Here is a 14,098-nt window from a genome sequence, read left to right as displayed (position 1 = left end):
GTCGTGGGGGAGTCTCAGCCTCCAAACACCAGGTTTTCACTTAAGGTTTCTTGTCATTCCCCAAGTCTGTCTTCCTCCAGCACCTTGCTCCATTAGACTCCAGACCGGGGCTTCAGATCTGACACACCAGGAGAAGCCCTCCATCTTGGTATCTCCCTCCCCACCCCCCTTGTTGATGGAGTCCTGCTAAGAACTCGGTCTTCTTTCACAGCCTGACCTTCCCATCCCCACCCACTCAACCATACTAACTCCCCTGAGACCACGAAAGACCTCCGGGACCACTCTTTTGTTCTTATTCAAATCTGGATGGGTGCACGGCATGATGGAACACACCCTTAATTCCAACACTTGAAAGGCAGATCTTTGTGAGGCCAGCCTGGTCTGCAGTGTGAGTTCCAGGCCAGCCAGGGCTATATTGTGAAACTTGATTTCAAACACACAACAATCTAGATCAAGTTCTCTGTGCTGGGATTTCTGGGAAGAACTTTAATTAATCTGCCTTTGAAAGAAGACCCCAGGCCGGGCAGTGGTAGCAAAGAAATTTAATCCCAGCACTAGGGAGGCAGAGGCAAGTGGATCTCTATGAGTTCGAGGTCAGCCTGGTCTACAAGAGCTAGTTTCAGGACAGGCTCCAAAGCTACAGAGAAACCCTGTCTTGAGAGAAAAAAAAAAAAAAAAAACAAGAAACCCACTACCACCTAACTATTCTTGGCCTTTCTGGACGAATGCTGGGCCTTCTCTTCAGCCTGTCAACCCAGGGCCAGCTGACTTCTCTTAAGTAAACAGGAAGAACACTCTTGTTTCTCAGTTCTGACCAGCTTCAGTCATTTTCATTCAGGCACGCAAAGGCCAAAGGGAACCAATAGCCCAGGCACAGTCGCTGGGAATCAAGCACCAACTCTGCCCCTGCCACCTACAATCCAATGGGCAGAATCCATGTCCTTATCACGGGCGAGATCTTCCAAGGTGATTCTGGGGACATTCCTAGCAGCCCACAGCCGCTTCTGCCATCACACCTTCCATCTTCCCTGGGGGCACTTTATCATCAGAGCCTTTACATTTGCGGGAAGAGATCTGAATATAAGCACGCGAAGAACAAATGAAGTAAAAGGGGAGAAGTCCTGAGAACTTTTTGAAGTCTGTTGTCTCCGCCTTCTATGCTCCTAACACTTTTCCTCAGTGTCTCCAGTCAGCAGCCTAAGATTTTCCAGGCGACGATGCCTTGAAGTACACACACAAGGATTACCTAGAGGGGATGAGGCGTTGCAGCCTGCTCTCCCTTAAGACGCTCCATCCCCTTTCCTAGAAGGTGGCCACGTCCGGGCTACACCAGGCTGTTGTTTTCCGGATTGGGAGTTTACACCCCACCTCCCTGCGAACACTGGGACATCTGTCAGCTCAAGGAGAGCACGGGCGGGGCGGAGGGGCAAAAGTACGTCACAGCGGGGCGGGGTGGGGGCACTGGCGGGGAGCCCCAGAGGAAGGGGACTGGGCTGGGACTGTGGCGTGTGCGCCCTAGTTTAAGGCGTGGGCTGGGCTGGGGAGCGGCAGGAGTCAGCCAGTCAGATTCAGGAAGTCAAGCTCCTGACCTCGGGAGCTGAGGTGGGAGCCGCGAAACCTCAGCAGGGAACACAGGGGGTGCTTTTCCTCCACGCCTCAGGGGTGGCACCCACTGATCCGCAGCACCGCCTCCCTCCCGGGACCTGGCAGGGGGAGGGAAGAGCTGGAGGAGGGACTGAGACCTCGCCCTTGTGCCTAAGTGACCCAGACAGCACCCGAGCAGGTCCAGGGGTCCCACATGCAGGAAGTCCTCCAGCAGGTCCCAAAGGTGAGTTTCAAAACTTTCTATAGTGCTTTGTGCTGTTGTTTTCAGAATACATTTGGGAGCCACCCCTCGTGTGGAAGGGGACTTCCCAGTCACTTCTGTTTGTAGAAGGGTGAAATCCGCCCCAGAAAAGAAGTGAGATAAAGTGGTTATCTCAAAGAAGCCTCTGGCCTGGTTGCTTTCGTTCTAGCTTACTTTCCTCCTTTCCGTCCCGGCCTGCCACTTGGGCTCCCCTGGAGTCTGTGGTGGAGTTCTTAGCTCCAGTTGACACCAGCTGTGGGTAGGAGTCACTTGAAAAGTCTCCACGGACAAAGTCAGTATCTGAGATGCTCCTAAAATCACACCGGTTTGGATTTTTCTTAATCACTCTAAGAGAAACTAATTTCAGCCAGGCCAAGAAACTGACCAGACTGAAAATGCGGCCTGGAGCCAAGGGGTGGAGTGAGACCTGTGTGCTATTCTGAGTTTCCAGAGAATTTGTGTGACACAGATTTTTTTCCTGAACTTTTCTGACTCTCTGAACGGTCCTTGATCTTCTTCCCACCTGGGAAGGTAGACCCGTGAAGGTGGAGCAGAGCTCACAGTGGGCCCTGACTCCCTGCCTGCCTTTGAAAGGGCTTTGTAGGAATGATTTGTGTAATAATAGTTAAGTAAATGATAGCCTGAGAGATAGCCGAGGTTTTGAATACCAGCCCTGCCTAACTAAAGGGAACCTGAAACAGGGACCAGTGCTTGCCCTAATTTAACAGAGAACACCAGCCAGTCTGCCATGGGACCTGCAGGCCTACTCGGCTATCTACTCAGCACCTAAGGGTCTCCAGAGTGCCTGCGTTCCAAACTACTTGTGCTGCATCCTTAAGAGCCTGAAGGTCATCTAAGGAACCTTCATTGTGAAGTCTTGTTGGGGACCAAGAACAAGTCTTACAAGATACATGGGTGCATCGTGTCCTTAACCTTTTACAAAGTTTACCAATGCCACCTGAGTTGCAGAATCCTGCAACTGAAAGTCACTGCTACCTTAAGCACAGCTGTGTGTACTGCTTTTTGATTATTGTGGGGGTTTTTAATGTAATATTTTAAGTAAACCTTCTTATTCCATAGAGTTATGTATGAGTGGGAAAATTCCGCAAGGTTCCCTTTCCTACCTTTGAACTAATCCAGATCTATCAACTACTTAGGAAAGGAGGGAGGGAGGGAGGGAGGGAGGGAGGAAGGAAAGAAAGAAAGAAAGAAAGAAAGAAAGAAAGAAAGAAAGAAAGAAAGAAAGATCATCCTTGGTGGAGCTGAGACAGATGTGTGTGCAGTGCCTGGCTTAACCACTTATCAACTGCCCTTGAACAAGTCTTTGACTCACTCTGCTTCATTTCCTTTGTATTTAAAACTGGGATAATTATTACTCACCAGGGCAATGGTTAGACTCAGAATCCAATTGAAAAAGTAAGTACATTTAACGTGCTACATAAATTTTAAGGCTCTATTAAATGTAAGGGCTTATTATTATGATCTCTCGAAGCTGCCTAAACCAGATGGGGTGTGCTGGTGCAGGACACAGCAGCGGCATGGGCTAGACTTGGTGTTCTTTTAATCACATGACATATTTTAAGGTAGGAATGACAGAAGTCTCTGTCTTATCAGGGATGTGCGTTAGTGTAACTTCTCCTCATCCTTCTCCTTTTCTATGGCTCAACTAAAAGGGCCAGAGGTCAAAGTAGAAATATTCTGGAATATGTGGGCAAGCAGGTTGTTCACTTCACAAGAACGTCTGAGCCCTTGAGGGGCTAACAGTAGCCATTGGCCCACCCACCTTGCAGCTGCGTCAACCCACAGGTGACTCTTTCTTTCTAATCCTCATAAAGGTACCAGTCTAGTAGGTGGTAGTTCTAAATCTGGACATCAGTTTTAACTAAGGTATATTTGTGGCTTTCTCTCATCCCAACCAGTGAAGCCTGTATCCTGAAAAGAATCATGTGTATCTCATTCTCCAACGTAGTAGAGTTTGAATATTATGCCAGCATCAAGACTTTTAAGTGAACAGGGGCTGTTTGTTGATGAAGAAAAGGAAGTAGATTCAGAGACTTCAAATGGAAAAAAAAAAAAAAACCTCTAGAGATAAACCAACCCTGCCCTTTCACTTCAGAGATGAACAAACTGGGGTTCAGAGAGGGGAAGTGAGTGCCATAGTCATATGGCCAGTTTGTGGAGGGACCACAACCCAAGCACCATTGCTTTCTTTTGGTTATGCGAAGTCTCATCAAAGGCTGGTATCCCCTGGACATGTGTCCACAAGGACAAATGCAGTGCTCAAGTCTCAAGTGATGGCAGAGAGAAAATGAGATGATCACACAAAAAGGCTGAGTCCTCTCTGAGTGACTTCTGGGACAAACTCCAGGTCTTGAAGTGACTCAGTTAGACCTCATCTTTTCTGACAATCCCTGGCTCTTCCTTTTCTGAAACTTCAATCTGTAACTGTCCTCGGGAGTTCAGAAATACTGTTTAAGCAGGGAGACCACATACTGGGTGCCTTAAGTAACTAAAGCCTTTTCAGTGCTTGCTCAAATAACCGTGAAAACTAGTCTAAGAGCCCAGCAAGAAGTTCCCCTTCCTCACCAGACACCAACGCACAATGCATTTGTTTGATGAGAAAGGCTTCAGGTGAACAACCAGAGCACATGACGCTGGTCATGGTTACAGTGAGAAATAAAGACAGTGACAAGAGACCTCTTCCCTCTCTAAGCAGCAAGGGACAATGGACAGCAGACTCTCTGTAGGGCCACAGGTCAGCTTAGGTGTCTGTTCTTTCCCCAACATTGTCCAGGGCTATCTGAACAGATCGTCGTCTGGGGCTGTGGAGTAGACATTCAGTGGAGGACAGAAAAGGGAGTTGAGTTCTAAAAGGAACACAAACCTGGGATTTCTTCATTAGGGAAAGTTCTCAAGGGACCATGGCAGTGCTGAGGTCCCAGTCCTCATGTCTGACCAGGCACTTGCTCCCACTATTGTAAGTAAGCTACTCCTGGAATTTTTTTCTCTAATAAAAAAATAAACCAGAACCTTCCCAAAATTTCTTGGCTTAACCTTGAAGAAGAGAGTGCTTAAAACCCACTCAAGGCTTGCCCTCACTCTTAACTCTGCAACTTCCCCTACACACAGTATTTTTCAGCTGAGTTTATTTTCTCTTCAACAAGATTCTCATTTCAAGATAAAGAGGTCTAAGGAAAGCCCACAAGCAATTCCTTTTAGGGTTTTTTGTTTGGGGTTTTGTTTTTGCTACTAATAAAAGAAAGTTGTCAGAAGACAGACAAACATTTGAACAACTCTGATAGGATGGCTGCATCTTAGAGAACCTTTGTTCTTCAGATTATTCTAGCAGGGAAGAGGTCTGGGCTCATGGATACAGAGATGGGATAGAGGCGAGACTGAAGGCAGGGAGAGAGGCAGTGGGAACTGAGGAGTTCCACCAGTGTTAGTCCAATGGAGCAGAATGACAGGAAGGACATGTCTAAATGACATGTGACGGTGGCAACTGTGAGTAAGGGAGTTCGAGTCAGAGCATCCTTATTTTCTCCCCAATCGAAATAAGACGCGGAGTCTGTTTCTGTCTTCCTATGGTTCCTCATCATTGACTGATCCATGAGCAGGACAAAGTACAGGCTTTCAATATCCTTTCCACCGGTGGTCCTCAGACACCCAGAGCCTTGGGGTAACCTGTAAGCTTCAGCCAGCCACTCATACACACCAGCCTCAAACCACACAGGAAGTAGTTGTAGTTGGTGTGACCTTCCCATGGAAACCAGAGTAAACTGTTTATCCACTCTTTCCCGGCTCCCCCAAGCTTCTGTGTGCATACCAGACTCTCCATAGTTTCTTCAGGGGTCCTGTTAAGAATTTGAGGCACTCAAAGATGACAGTCATCACTGCCTTCTACCCTCCCGATTGCCTAGTGCACACATCCCAATATATTTTGGTTCTTCCATATTACATTAGGGAGAAATTTCTAAGTGAACGGAGAGCGCATCACTCTTAAATCTAGCCCTGCAGACTGACACCTTGGTTTCCACCCCCCACCCCCAACCCCTCAGCCCCTACCTGGCCTTTTGCTCTCTCCAGTTTCCACTCCTAACCTAAAACACTACCTGCTGCCTGAGGCCTGCAGTCTGCTGAGTAGTGGTTGCCAGTTAGCACAGCATGGCCTAGATGAAAGCCAGGCTGGTCACGAGGGCAACCCCCACCATTGAGAAGTGAAACCTTCGCTGGGAAAGGAGAAATATTAGCCTGCCACCTCCACCTAGACACAGCCTGCTCAGAGATCTCCTGGCTTCCAAACTAAAAAGTTCAACTCTGCCCTGTGGGATAGATATTTGGACCAAAGCCTTCTCTGGGTCAGGAAGAAAGCAATGCCCTGCCAGGTGGTACCACACACAAGCTGACTTGCAATGGCTGCATTCTTCTCGACATAAGGATTATTTCACTCGCCTCTTGGAGGAAAGAGTCAGGATTTTAATTTACATGGATGGATGGCACCACTTCCCCATGGAAAGAATCTCTCTCTTTCAGACTGTCTGGCTGGGCCAAGGGAGGAGACAGTCATGGGACACGCGCCACACGGAAGGTCAGATGTTCCTGACTGACATTTTCCAGGAACAAGAGTTTAGTGTTTTGAAAAATACTGGTTTTTTTTTTTTTTCAAGGTGGGGCTCAAGAGTGAAGAGAAATCATTGTTGATGTGTGTGGCCATTTAACATCTGATATTGGTATGGGGTGAAAATTCAGAGATCTTTAACACTTTGTACTTTTCAAATGGTTGAAATGATAGCTGTGCCATCATTTGTTTTCAAGAAATTTTGTATCATCGCCTGTATCTTCTATTGACATGAAATGAGAATTATGTAAAATTACCTGTGATAAACAGTTCAGTGATAATTAGTACCAAACAACCACCATGCCTATCTACATCCAAAATATTTGCACTTCTCCCAAATGAAACCATTAGGCAGTTATTCTTGTCCATTCATGCTTTTGTCTCTGACAATCACTGACCTATATTCTACCTCTATGGACTTGCCTGTTCCAAGAATTTCACATCAACGGAACTGTGAAGCATATGACATTTAGTGACTGGCATTTTTCACTTTGCATGTTCTTAAGATTCAGCTGTGTTGTGGCTTCTATTAACACTTTATTTCATTTATATTGCAATCTTATTTCATTATATATACACACCATCAGTTTATGAGCATGTGAGTTTCTGCCTTTCAGCTACCATGGGTAACACTGCTGGCAATAGGTACATATGAGGATTCCCTTGAACGTCTGTTTGTAGCTCTTTGGGTGTATGCCAGGGAGTAGAATTGTTGGAGCCTATGATAATTCTATGTTTAACTTTTTCAGGAATTGTCAAGCTAGTTTCCTTTTCTTCACATTTTTATCTACATATTTACAGAATTCACTGTGCTCCAAAGTATGCCATAGTATGTGGCATAACTTTCAATGCCTGGTCTCTTATTTGATGCCTTGGAACTTAAATTTTAACCACAGATATTAAACCCCATTGCTTTAGAAATTTCTGAGTTGTTTAGACTCCTACTTTATGGCTACATGGGCATAAGCACCTCACCTAACAGGTATAGGAGGCAATAGCTTTATGGCCGGTCTAGAGTGTCCCACAAAAATAAGTCTCTCCAGGCATGTGGCACACCTTTAATTCTAGAATTTAGAAATCAAAGCCTGGTGGTTCCCTCTCTATAAGTTTGAAGCCAGCCTAATCTACCTAGTGAGTTCCAAACCAGCCAGAGCTATATAATGAAAGCCTGTCTCCCCTACTTACCTCGTGGACGGGGTGGGGACATGATGGTTGGGACAAGGTCCCTCTGTGTAGCCCTGGCTCTCCTGGAACTCACTCTGTAGACCATGCTATACTCAAACTCACCTAGATCTACCTGCCTCTGGAGGGATGAGCTTAAAGGCATATGCCATCATACCCTGCGAGTCTATCTTTAAATAATAATAATAATAAACACTTAAGTCTCACCCATCTTTCCTAGGATCAGTGAGAGCTGGGTGTGTCACTTTCTCTTGACCACTTGTTCTCAGCTCCTCTCAGAGAAAGGAAAATGGTGAAAACCCTTAGGAGCCTGGTGGTCTTGCCTCTGATGGCAAAGGCCGTCTCAACATGACTCGGGCAGCATTTTTTTAATGCACAAGCATTCCTTTGATACCTGTGTGTGTGTGACACTGCTAGAGGCTGTGGGCAATCTTCAAAACAAAACAAAACAGCCTCAGACTGCACCTGCGGGGACCTGCCACCCCGGAGCCTGCAATCACCTGCCCCTCTTTATCTAGGGCTGACAGAGGCATCTTCCCCAGGGAAGGGTGTCTCTGCTCCTGCTACCAGGTCTTCACTCACTGGCTAGGTCAGGGTGCTGCCTTTCTGCAGTTTCTGGTACCAGTTTCTTCATTGCCGCTAGGCTAGCTCCCCAGACGGCTAACCAGTTTGTTTGATCCACACTTGCTATTTGGGGCTGCAACATATAGCTCCACTTTCTCCAAGGCTTTCCTGTTCCTCCTGGATCCCCGTCTCTTTTCTTTCACCCCATGACCCTAGCTTGCAGAGGCCTGAACAGATGTATATCTAGATAGGGTGTCGGTGTCAAATGTGAGTGTCCTAGTCCCAGTGTTGGCCAACAACATCCTCACAGAGACACGCTAGACTCCATTTTTTCATCTCCCCAAACTATAAGGTATTAGTCAATACATTCATCAACAACAGTACATTTACAAACATCTTCATGTGCTACTACCAAACTGGACAGGAGATGCCCAGAGGAAAAGGCACAGAAATAGGCCAGCATGGAGCAGGGAAGAGACCAGCCGCACCCACGCGGGTAACCATCTTCCATGCCTTGTTATGGAGGCCATGCGGTGGTGAGGAGGACTCAAGCTACCACATCTTCCTTATCTCACCCCTACCTGCTGGGAGCTGTACAAGGGTCAATCTTTGCTACAGTTTTACATTCCTCCGTGGGTCTGAAATATGAAAAGCCATCTTTCCATTGATACACACAGGCATCATCACTGTGATCCCTTCCTTCTGTACACTCCAGTTCCCTGCCACTGGACCACAGCAAAAATCCTACAGGGAAACAGAGGGACAAAGCTAACATTCACTGTCCATTTGCCCCACTGTTTTAACTACAGTGTATGTATTTAACTTATCTGATTGTTGCAACAATCCTAGGACACAGGATCTGTCCGTAGTCTCTTTTTATAGCTGAACAAACATGGCCAGGGGCAGGGATGGGTGTCAATGATTTCCATGTTCAGATAACCAGAGTTGGGGTAGGCAGGACTAACCCAGGCTGTCCTCTCTGAAAGAGAAACTCAGGCCATGTTGGATCAGGATCACAATCATGACAGGTACTCTGCTAACTGGAGAGCTGGAAGTGAGACCACAGAAATCCCCTTCACTTGGCACACCCATCTTACACACTTCCCATCCCTCAGCTCTCATCCCCAGACCGGTCCAGATATTTCCCAAACCTCATTTGGTTTCCGTGAACTTAGGCTAAATATTGACAGTGTTGCTATGTAATCTCTCTCTCTCTCTCTCTCTCCCTCTCCCTCTCCCTCTCCCTCTCTGTCTTTTTGTCTCTGTCTGTCTGTCTCTGTGTGTGTTTGTCTGTCTGTCTGTCTCCCCCCCCCCAGCAGTGTGTGTGGGATATGGGAGTGTGGTGGGTTGTAGGTATATGTATAGAGTAAGAGAATGAGAATCCCCTTGAACCCAATGAACTTTATTTGCCCAAGGCCTGTGACAGATCTGAAATCAGGATTACATCTAATTTAAAGATGTGCAAAGAGAAAAGGCATGGTTGGAGTCGGGGGTGGGGAGGAGTCGGAAAAACCACCACTGTTCACTCAAGCATTCATTCAACAGTCTACTTCCTTGATAAAACATGAAAAATATTGAAGGTTTTCAGGCCTGGTACGTCAGCAGTGGCTCCCCATCCTTGGACTGTCAAGTCATAATACCTCGTGAAATATGTATGTAGGGAAAGCCAGTTTCCCAATAGTTTCCTCCATAGGCTGTGGCCCTGGGGAATGCCTGCCATGTGCCAGGCTGCTCCCTGGAATGCTTTGGCATTTAAAGCAGCTAGAGAAAGACCCAGGAAGAGAGAGGGTTAGAGGAGGAAGCTGGTTGAGGATTGTCATAGTAACAGGGAGATTGGAAACCTCCAGACCTGAGCTGGAGCCTGAGCCACCTTAATTGGATTCTTCCTGGGGCCACCTCTCTTCCTTACCAAGCTGTAGTCACTTTCTTTCCCATCCTTGCTGCCCCGTCGTCTGACAGATGCCCACTCAATGCTCACCTGTCTGGATCCTTCCACACATTCCTCACGGAGATTAGCTCATCCTGCCTTGTGGCTCCCATAACCGTTTGTTTGAATTCCCTTTGGGACACATAACTAACCCCGCCTCATGGTGCTTCCCCTGTGCTCACCCAGTTCCCTAGTAAGAAACAAATTTCTAAACATAGTCTGTCTTCAGTTCAATTTTGAATCTTTTACCCAGAGAGCTGGCAGAGTGTTTATTTTCCATTGTGCAGCCTTTTCTAAGAAGTCTTAGAGAAGAGAGATGTCCTTCGTGTATATAGTGGGTAGCCAGATGAAACTGAAACAAACTGCAGGGAGCAGAAATGGCAGCTCGTGGTTTCCTCTGCCTTAGTGATGTCAGCAACCCAGGCTCAACAATGGAGAACAGAAGACAGTAAAGGAAGTCCCTCTGGAAATAGGGGACACAGACGAACAATTTTTGTAGTAATAACAATGGGATAGTGAGATGCTACTACTACTACTACAACATACACACACACACACACACACACACACACACACATCCTGGACTCTGTGTGACTGCAAGTGTCACTATGTGAAATATCTTCCGTCAAGAACACAGACATGTCAAAAACATGAGCGGCAGGGCTTTCCAACAAATTGGGAGCAGTCACTTTCAAGTAATGTCATCTTAAAGTTCTATATGGTGTCCCATGAAAGGGCCAATGTACATAGAGGCCAATCATCTTTGCCTGCAGAGTGTGCTACTCTGGGAATCCCAGAAACACGTGGTATCTGAGCAGTGGTCAGGCTAAAAGGGTTCTCCAGATGGGGAATACTGAAACTCCAATGCGTGTACTTTTCTAAGTATCTTTTCTATGACTACAGTGCTATATGTGAACCTAGACATCAGCCTGGCACAAGTGGTAGGTATTCACAGGTAGAAATTTTTGTCAAGGCATCTTTGATAGCTCTGAGACCTTGGATGAGTCATTTAATGTCCATAAACCTTGCAGTTTTCTTATCTAGAAAAGATGTCCATTCATTAACTTGGCAAGTATTTCTCAGGAACAAAATAGGTCCCAGACACTGTGGATTCCGTGATGAGAGTAGATTCCATGTGAAAAGGAGGGGGAATGGTTGGATATGAAATTACTCTGATGCTGACAAGGGCTGTGGCAAGAGTATAAAGAATGAAGAGCACATAGTCGGGGCTCTGACCTTTAACACAACCCAGGAAGTTTTCCCAGGAGAAACAAGGTCTTATCTTAGGTCTAGAAGATGAGTAGACAAGAAAACTCGATGGTGCTGGGAACAGTGGTGGGGTAGAGAGAGAAGCATGTTTGAGACTCCAAAGCAGGAGGGGAACTGCAGGTCCCAGAGTTTGAGAAAGAGAAGGCTTCATAAACTTCCAAAGGGATTGGTGGTTGCTACTTGGTGCCCTTGGTGTTGTTCCTCGGGAGCCAGTGTAGTGAGGAGTGCATCACACAGGGACACAAAAACTGCGACCTGTCTTCTGTGACGACACAACAGCCTTGAACCAATCCTTATGCTTTGTTCACCTGTGAAATGGGGCATGCAATCCCTCCCTTCTCTACTTTACAGTATGACGAAGGAAAAATTGTTCACAGGATCCATTAACGAATCCCTGAGCTGGGTGTGATGGTGCAGGCCTATAATTCTAGCACTAGGGAGGCCGAGGCCAGAGGATCTCCAGTTTGAGGCCAGCCTGGGCTACATGATGAGGCCCTCTCCCTACCACCCCCAAATCCAGAGTTGTAAGTGTGAGGCCGTAATAGTACTCATTCAATCATAAATAAAGCCAAGCCCGGTTGGTGTCAGTTCAAAGGTGAGACATGAGTGTGCAGGTATCCTTAGCTCCCACCCCCTTTCCCAAGGGATCAGGAAATCAATAAATAACAGCTTCTTTCTTATTTGTTTGGTGATATTTCATTTCAGATCATAATCAGATTTTTGTCTAAGGGAGAACATACACTATTAATAAAAGTTTTTAATTGTGATGTATATGAATACTATGCCTACACACCACCATTGGCCACAGGATGGTTGCTTAAAGCTAGGTAACCCTGAATTCTGCCAAGGTGTCCTTTCGTTTGTGAGGGAGATTAGGTACTGCCACTGAAGTGCTGGTGTTATCAGGTCTTTGCCCAGGGCTTCTGGAACCTCTGTGAGCTTCATTGCACTGAGCCCATATCAAGCACTCAGAGTCTCCCTGATGTCACTTCTCAAATGTCCTCCCTGCCAGTTCACACTTAAGCTCTGTGCATGCTGCCGCCCCATTCCTCTGCAGCAACTTTCCCACGTAGCCTTAATTCCCCATTAGCATGTCCAACTCTCGCATAAAGCCTAAATTCAAACACGGGCTACCAGAGCCTTGACTCCTCTTGCCATCCCACTTTCCAGCCCACATCTATCTCTCTAGTCTGACAGAACTCACACCTGGGCACTTGCTGGCTCTTGGTTTAGCATTTGGATACTACCTTGGAGGAACTGAGGATGTAGCTCAGCGAGTCAAAGGTCTGCCTAGCATCCACAAAGCCTTAGGTTCGATTCCCTTGAAGGATAAAACCTGGCATGCTGGCACACACCTGTAATTCCAGGACGCGAGGGGTCAAGTATGGGGATCCCACGATGGGAGTAGATTTCATGTGGAAAGGAAAGGGTGCTGGGATAAGAAATTACCCTAATGTTGGCATGGGCTGTGGCAAGAGTATAGGGACAGTAAAGGGCCCAGAGCCAGGACTCTGACCTTTCATATGCCTGGGGTTTCCCAAGAGGAATAAGGTTTTAAATGAGGCTTAAAGATGAATAGCCAAAAATAAAAAACCTAGGTTTGGGAAGAGTGGTGGTAGTAGAGGCCAGAAGTTCAAGGTCATCCTCAGCAAAGTAACAAGTTGGAGGCCAGCCTGGGATGCAAAAGAACTCTGTCTCAAAACCATAAAAGCTACTCTGCAGGGCATTTTCAAATTACAAAGAATTCACACGTATATTACTGTGGGCTTGGGATTAATACTAGAAGATGAGTGGAGCCAATGCTGTTGGGAAACCTGAGACTTTCAGTGCTGCACTTCTTGATCCACCCTCTGGCGAGGCAAAACAGGAACTTGCTGTGTTCTAATGTCCCGAAGAAGCTCTCTTAAGACAAACACCATGTCACAGCTCTTACCCCTCCAGCCCTTTAGCATATGCTGATCACACAGTAAATACTTAACTAACACTTCTTGACGTAAAATCCATATGCCTCTACAAGGAAACAATTCAAATGCCATATTGCATTGGCACAGATATGAGAGGCACCATGAGCCTCTCTGAGTGTAAAGAACGGAGCTTGTAGTGTTATTTTTATGAGAGGGACTCAGTAAACAGGCAAGGGAGACTCAGAAGTAGTCTCTAACCCAAAGACATCACGGAACAACCAGAGGGCACCATGAGGGTCACTCCCTCTGCTCTCATGGGCAGCCCTGCTGCCTCTTGGTGATGGATGGAATGCGCATATGAGAACCTGCTCAACAGGGTGGACATGTTGTTAGTTCAGAGTGCATACAAGGACTCAAATTTCCAGCACCCAGACATCAAGTAGGCCTCTGCTCCACTACCCTGGCAGAAAGAACTTCTCTGGAATTAGGCAGAGTGATGATCGACTACCCTTCCATTCTAGAAGAATGCAAGAAGGAATCCTCTTCCCTCCACCCCCCATCACTGAAATAATTCTCCCTAGAACTCTAGGCTGCTCTGGCCTTGGGCAGAGCCAAGGACTGACTGTTGTTGTTTGTCACATGTCTTCACCTGCCAGAACAATACCAAGTGTGACTGCATATACAGTTGCTAGAAGCCTGGCTGCAGGTCACAGCACCACCTGCTTCACCTGAAGGACCCCATGCAAAGGGCATCACAATCACAACCACAAAGGGTGTCTGACTTTAGG

The 14,098-nt window shown here is 46.7% G+C and overlaps 1 protein-coding gene across 3 annotated transcripts in view; it reads left to right on the top strand.

Annotated features, from left to right (window-relative positions):
• Nucleotides 1-1,514: 1,514 nt before the first annotated feature.
• Nucleotides 1,515-14,098, top strand: part of Kiaa0040 (KIAA0040 ortholog) — a 33,213-nt gene continuing 20,629 nt past the window's right edge. For all 3 annotated transcript variants that reach the window (XM_038350165.2, XM_038350163.2, XM_038350164.2), the window contains exon 1: nt 1,515-1,828. The gene's annotated coding sequence lies outside the window, so the exon portion shown is untranslated. The remainder of the gene's footprint in view (nt 1,829-14,098) is intronic.

This window comes from Arvicola amphibius, chromosome 12 (genome assembly GCF_903992535.2).
Source record: "Arvicola amphibius chromosome 12, mArvAmp1.2, whole genome shotgun sequence".
NCBI classification, from domain to species: Eukaryota; Metazoa; Chordata; class Mammalia; order Rodentia; family Cricetidae; genus Arvicola; species Arvicola amphibius.
Note: the sequence above shows the minus strand (reverse complement) of the source record. Positions and strands in the feature narration are given on the sequence as shown.